Consider the following 7877-nt stretch of genomic DNA (forward strand, 5'->3'; position numbering starts at 1 on the left):
TAATAAGTGAACCAAAATATCCCTTACTCTACTACAAAGCTAAAAATTAAGAGATCATTTGATTGGTTGCATTAGTAAAGATAGTTAATTTAACTTCATGAGACTATAGTGTAAATAAATTATTGTATTATTGTATCACCTAAAAGATAATTAAAGGTAATGAGATTATTAACCTGTAAAATATGATAGACCACAATACATTAGTAGTGTAAAAAAATTTATTGCATTAGCTATATATAACTTAAATCCATATATATTCTTGGCTCCTAAACAAATTCTTGCATTAAATAATCCACTTTGATAGCAAATTGCCTGAGGTGATCTATTTCAAAAATGAGAAGGGTTTAGTCCTTGAGCAGAGGGTGTCATATGATTGGAAACCTACACTCTGTTCATTGTGTTAGAAATATGGGCATTCAGCATTGAGTTGGAAATATGAGGAAGCCACAACATAGAACTGGATGGATTCAACCTCAATGAGTTGCTCCTGCCACAAGAATTGAGAATAATATAATAAAGACGGGTTAATTTCATTGATGGTCATCCAACTTATTATTTATTTCACAAAAGTCACTTAACTATTTTTTATCACTTAAAAGTACTCAACTTTACCTTTGTAACTTAAAAGTTATTATAGTTCAAAACCTACAAAATATCCAATAAAAAATATGACAAGGCATTACATTTAATTAAAAAATATAACAATAATGTCACATAAGCTTAAATAGACTATATCTAAGTTAGACTAACTTCTTCTTCGGCCCGATTTAACCTATAACTAAAATGAGTTTTAATATTTTGACAATTAGAAGGAAAAGAAGAGAACAATTATTTTGTGCTAAAAATATCTTACTTAAGTTGTTACGTAATAACCTTAATACCATCACCTATAATTTCATTAAAAATATGAACAGAACTAGCACAGAACCAGTTTTTGCATCCTTCATATCATTTTATAATCACATAACAATTAAATATACCACTCACAGATAAGAACAACAAGCTAATAAGAACCTATTTTCACAAATTACTATTCCATTAAAGTCAAAATATTGCTTATTAAGCAATACTAACAGACAAAAATAATGCTCAGTAAGAAACACCCACAATGAAATTGCATAGTAGAAATTGTCAATACACACCACAATCATAGACAACCTATAGCGATAATTTGGACAAAAGAAAGAGACAACGTATTGTATCATTGACGATAAATGTACTACCAAAACCTAAAGATAAATTCAAAAGACCTAATTTTTCTTAAATTTGTTAGACTTCTTTTTCTACAAATTAACCACAAAAATCAAAGTGCTAGTCCAGTTAATTGTTCAAATATTAAAAACTCATTTTGGTTATAGGTCAAATCGGGCTGAAGAAGAAATAAGTCTACTTAGATATGGTCTATTTAAGCTTATGTGTCATTATTGTTAGATTTTTTAATTAAATGTAATGCCATGTCATATTTTTTATTGGATATTTTGTAAGTTTTGAACTAGAATGACTTTTAAGTTATAAAGGTAAAATTGAGTGACTTTTAAGTGATAAAAAATAGTTAAGTGACTTTTGTAAAATAAATAATAAGTTGGATGATCACGAGTGAAATTAACACTAATAAAGAATACAAACACCTTTCAGAACCTTGAAAAGGATCAAGATGATACAAGTAGTCAAAGCTGAAGTTGGAAAGGGAGGTGGACCAAACTTACCCCATATTGGAGATGGTTAATCTCATGAGCTGGAATGTGAGAGGCCTAAATTACCTCAATAAGCAGAAGAAGGTCAAGCTCCTCCACAATGAGCAAGAAATAGGATTAGTAGGGTTACTGAAAACTAGAATAAAGGTGAATAAGGTGAACAACATAGCATATGCCTTGTTTGGAGGCTGGAAATATAGAAGAACTTATTCTTCTCACTACAATAAACATGAGACTGCTCAAGCCACTACATGTCAAGTTAGGCATATCTCATTGGGATTGAGATTTGTAGTCACTTTTGTCTATGCATTTAATCAAAATCAAGATAGAAGAGAACTATGAGATCATTTAAATCAAATAAATCTGGGTATTTAACTTCCCTAGATCATTTTTCTTGGAGATTTTAATGTTGTACTACAAGCAGAGGACAAAATGAGATGTAATCCTATTACCATAGGTATAGTTGTTGACTTTCAAAGTTGTTTAGATAAAATAGGAGTAAAGAAGCTCCCTACTACAGGATGCAAGTATACATGAAATGAGAAATATGATACCAGCATAATTTTGACTGGTATTTGTTAATGAAGAGTAAATTGATAATATGCCTACATGTGTGACAAAGGTTTTACCTGAAGGCATAAGTGATCACTGTCCTATGAGGGTGCAGTTAGTATAGAGCAGAGCCAAGAGAGTAAGAGCTTTCAAGTATTGTGATATGTGGAGTTCCCATCCAGAATTTGAAAAAATTGTGAGGGATAGCTGGAATGTCCAGGTTGATTGTTGCATGATGCATCAAATGGTAAGAAAATTGAAAATGATGCAACAAAGGCTAAAGTTACTTCATAAAAAATACTTCAATAATGTAGTTGCATAGGTAGACAAAGACAAAGAAAAGCTGATGAAAGTTCAAAATTTATTGCAACAGAATCCACTGGATATAAACTTACAAGAGGAGGAGAAAAAGATAACCTCAAAATTCAAGAGGGCCTTGGTACTGTGAGAGGCTATGCTACTTCAGAGAAGCAAGGCAATGGGATAAGATTAGGTGATGACAGCACTAAATATTTCTTATTTGGGATAAAGAAAAGGAGCTAGCTCAATCAGTAACATAGATTCAAGATGAATCAACCAGTGGAAGCATGAGCCAGAGGAGATACAAGAATTCTTTGTTGAGTATTACAGAAGGTTTCTTGGTGAAGATAATGGGGTTAGGAAGAAAGCTAACATTGGTAACTTTTTCCTGTGGACCAAAACTATCTATCTAGCAACAATTTGTAGCCTAATTAAGAGAGTCACTATGAAGGAGGCCAAGGACTCAATGTTCAGTATAAACATTAACAAGAGTCCTGGACATGATGGGTGTGGTGGAGGTTTCTTTAGATCAACATAGAATATAGTAAGAGATGACATCACTGAAGCAATTTTTGAGTTTTTCAGATCAGGCAAGATTCTTAAACAAATGAATGCAACTATGATTTCACTTAGTCCTATAGTGGTCAATCCTATGCAAGCAAGTCAATTTAGGCCAATATCTTGTTGTAATGTCATCTACACGTGTATCTCCAACGTTATATGTACAAAATTGCTAGAAGTTATTCTATCTATAGTGAACAATACCCGGGCTACATTTGTGAAAGAGAGCTCACTGGTTCACAATATTCTAATTTGCCATGATCTTTTTGGGTATTACAATAGGAAGATAGCCTCCCTTATGTATCTGATGAAACCTAAGGAAGGCATATGACATGGTAAGATGGAATTTTATTTCTGAGATGCTGAATGGATATGGCTTCTCAGGTTCTTTTATTCAGCTAGTAATGGAATGTGTCACTACTATTAGATTTTCAGTAAAAGTCAATGAAGAGAATTTGAGTTACTTTGAAGTAAGGTGAGTATTGAGATAAGATGATCCTATTTCACCCATTCTTTTTGTGTTGGTGATGGAATATTTCTCTAGGACCCTTGAGCAAAATGAGTCAGCTGTCTGATTTCAGATTTCATCATATGTGCAAGAAACAAAATTTCACTCACCTCATCATTGCAAATGGTCTGATGATATTCTGTAAAGGGAATGAGGCTTCTATTAGGAGAGTGAAGGGAGCAATTCAACATTTTATGGATACAACAGGACAGGTGGCAAATATTGAGAAGTCTAACATATTCTTTGCAAATGTTGATAATGCTACAAAAGAGAAGCTGTTGAAATTAACAGGTTTTGTTGAATGTGTATTACCTATGAGGTACTTGGAGCTTCTTCTTTCCCCCGAGGAAGTGGAATAAAATAAACTGCTATCAATTATAATGTGAAGATCACATAGAAGATAAGAGCAACAATAACTAGATATTTGTCTTATGTAGGAAGACCGTAAGTTATCAACTATGTACTATTTTTCCTTCATAACTTTTGGGATGCAGTGTTCATCCTCCCTCAAAGTGTACTGGAAGTTGTTGATAAGCAATGTAGGAATTTTCTTTGGGGAAGCACTGAAGAGAAAAGGAAAGTAGTCTTGGTTACTTGGGAACATGTATACAGGCCAAATAAGTAAGGGGATTAAATATTAAAAGGTGTAAATTGTGGAATGTTGCGGCTGTTGGAAAATTGATATGGATGTTAGTAAATAGAAAAGAGCAACTATGGGTGAGATGGGTTCATGGCCTGTATATGAAGGATAGGAACTTGTGGAATCACACCCCTTCTCTTGATTCAAGTTGGTACTGGAGAAAACTCTATAAACTCAAGTTGGGCATGAAGTATTAGTATACAGATGATAGGTATAACCTCACAGAAAATGAAAACTACTCAATCTCTAGTAGTTTCCTTGCTATGCTGGGGGTAGAACAAAGATGGAAAATGATGAGTTGATTTGGAGCAAATTACTAGTTCTAAAGCACATGTTTCTATTATGGTTGGCATTACAGGGGAGACTAGTAACAAAAATAGATTGGAAAGAATGTAGATTGTAGTACAAAATAACCAATGTGTACTATGTGACTTGTAGAGTAAAGAGGAACCTCAACACTTAGGAATGTCTTTGGTTCAGTGAGTTATGTAGGGAAGCAGTTGCCTGGTTAGGCATACATTTAACACAACAGGATATTGCAACAACTCTGTCAAAAATCGGAGCAGGTTCAGGAAGGAGATTGTGGCAGCAGTCTATGGAGCAATGATATACCATGTATGGCAAGCTAGGAATTGTAGGATTTTTAGAGGACAAACAATGAATACAGATATTGTACTGCATCAAATACAAACTATTGTAAATGAGAGAATGTGCATGTTCAAGGAGTCCAAAGAGGCTAGAAGTGTAGTATTTTGCTAGAGTGGATTTGTAATTAGTTTTCTTGAGGCTCGGTACTTGACAGAATTCAAGTTTTCGAGTGCTTTTTAGGTTTATGACATTTATTTGTTGGTACGGTTATATTTGCAGTTATTACAAAAAAAAAATACAGTATTTGATTGGCTACATAAGAGAAATAGTATTTATATTCAACTGTCGATTCGTATTTAAGGAGCTTTTAACAATTCGTAGCTATATTTTATATATTTACGTTTCGTAGCTAGTTTTGGACAATTCGTTGTATTTGAGTATATTTGAATACACTGTTATTTACCCGTAAAACGGTATAGTTGAATTTATACGTGGTTTCTAAATAAGTGAATTAATTTAATCCTGAAATAAATAAATAATTGAAGAGTCGCGCAATACTTAGCCTTAAGATATAGACGAAACAACATAAGCAACAATTCCGGGAACGAAGTTTCCGTGCTCAACAACAAAAGAATCGAGAAATCAGAAAATAAGATTGGATTGAGTTTTGTATAAAATATAGTATAAGTTTGCCAGAAAATTCCTCCCTTTACAATGACAACTGAGCTCACTATTTATACTATGAAGAAGGTCCTAAGGTTGTGCCTTTCTTTAATGTCAATTATGAGGGGCATTGATAAAGATGTAACGGTGAACATAAATGCCAAATTCTTCGTAATAGATAACTGCTCTTAATGCTATGAATATTCTCTATTGAATGTTACTGGGAGAAGAGCATTTATCACATCTTTATGAGCATTATTCTTTCCGGTGACAAATAATTATTTTCAGTCTTCAGTCATCCCCCTGTCTTGGGTTCCATGTGTTCCTTTCTCGGACGGTCACATGTCATAACATATTTTACCCAATACAGATAGTCCCTCTGCTTTCCAGTGATATAACTTTGTGTTACCGGGAAGTTGGTAGAAATACTTTTTTGGTGGGAATTACTATAATTCCCTCTGAAGGCTTCGGACGGTTGATTAGACATATGCCTCTCCGCATTTAATGCCTCGAACACGCGTCTTCCTATGATTCAGCACATCTTTTGCCGATTATCAAGGTAATCCTGGTCATGAATATAGCCGCCAAAACTTTTACTTATACGTATCAACTTCCACCCTTATACTTCATAACTTTTCAAACTTCCTTCATCTAACTTGCATACTGTTTCTTCATCTTTTTTCTAATTCTCTTCAAACAAAAGACCCTTTCTTTCCTACAATCGCTTCTTCCTCGAAACGTACCGGTTCCTCAAAAAGCAAAGCCGAGGACTTTGCTCCTCCAACAGTGGGATCCATCATCCCTAGAAGTCTTATTACCACAAAAGACTTTGAAGAGAAATTCCCTACTGCTAATTCTTGTACATGGGCCGTTAGCAGGTATCCTTCTTCCATACGTCCTTCGAGCATTCCTGTTGTGAAGGAAGATTGTCGCTGCCGTGACTTAGAATTTATCGCTCCTGATCTATCGGAGCGAGTCACCCTTCCCAAGGAGAGTTTTACATATGTTTGCACGTATCCCTTTATTTTGAGTGCGTTTTCTTTGAGCAGGGAGCTTGACTCCGTGATTACGGAGTTTTGCCTCCGTTACCAGGTATGTTTGGCATAAGTCAGTCCTTCCGCGTGGAGGACGGTTTACTTGCCTTCGGAGTTTGTGCCAGAAAACTGGAGAGGAGCTATCCTTAGCTCACATGATGAATCATTATTCTCCCAAAATCTTCTGCGGGGGAATGATAAACCTCTGCAAGTGTGGCCACCATGCTTTATTGTCTAGCATGGATGATGACAACGACTGTGGATGGATGGAATGGTTCGTTGCAATTGCCACCGACGATATCATTCTGACAATGGCTTCATCCTTTCCGACCGCTTGGAACCGCACTCATAAGCTCTTTTGTTTAGTATTTCCTTTTACTAAAAATATTTAGTGTCCGTATTGATCCTCCATCCTTCATTTGTTTCATCAACTCGATGGGTCCCACCGGTGATTGAAGGTTTGGACCGGTGGGTACAAAAAATTTTGGACGTTACGAAGTCCGAGACTCCCTTGTGGAAAGAACTGACCCCCAAATACGGGTGAATGGCCAAGAACCATGGTAATTCAAACTCATCTTGTTTCAAATTATTATGTAAAGAACTTGATTGATTTTTTCTAACCTGTCTATGAAATTAGGTCTACCCGCAGGCTCTGTTGTTGTTCCTGAGGAGGTTGTCTTGGCTGATCCTACTGATGGAGTGAGGCTGCTTCAGGAGGCTCTTACTCAAACAGGTGGCTCCGGGCCTGCATCGAGAGAAAATGCTTCTTTTCGGAGTCCCCGGCTGGAAGACAAACAACCAAAGATAAGACGCTCCTCTGCAGCTGGGGAAAAAATAAAACGACGAGTACCGATGCCCCCGAGTCATCTCCTGTAGAGATAGTGATTGGCCCTACTTCCGGGTCGGTCATAGACACTATAAAGATCGATGATGATGAAGAAGCTAGTGATGAGGGAGCTTCTCTACATAAAAGACGACGATCCTCATCATCTCAATAGGATTCTCAACATGTGAGAGAGTTACACCAACCGAGGACGATGCCTCGACACTTTGGGGAGAATTTGATTTAGTAGATAATGTCAACTCCCGTTTTCGGGCCCCAATTGCTGTGTCCGGTACTGCAGAGCTGAGTACCGGTCCCTTGCCATCTTTGGTTGGCGAGCATCCAATAACCAGCACTGCATTTGACGCAACTGCTTCTCACTCTACAACTCCATCAGCTTTATCTCCATCTTCACCAATACCAGCAACTGCTACATCACTTCCATCTTCATCTATTCTTCTACCAGCAATTGCTACACTACCTCTGCCGGTCGCATTTGACCACGAAGAAGGTG

The sequence above is a fragment of the Nicotiana tabacum genome, chromosome 23, assembly GCF_000715075.1.
Source record: "Nicotiana tabacum cultivar K326 chromosome 23, ASM71507v2, whole genome shotgun sequence".
Taxonomy (NCBI): domain Eukaryota; kingdom Viridiplantae; phylum Streptophyta; class Magnoliopsida; order Solanales; family Solanaceae; genus Nicotiana; species Nicotiana tabacum.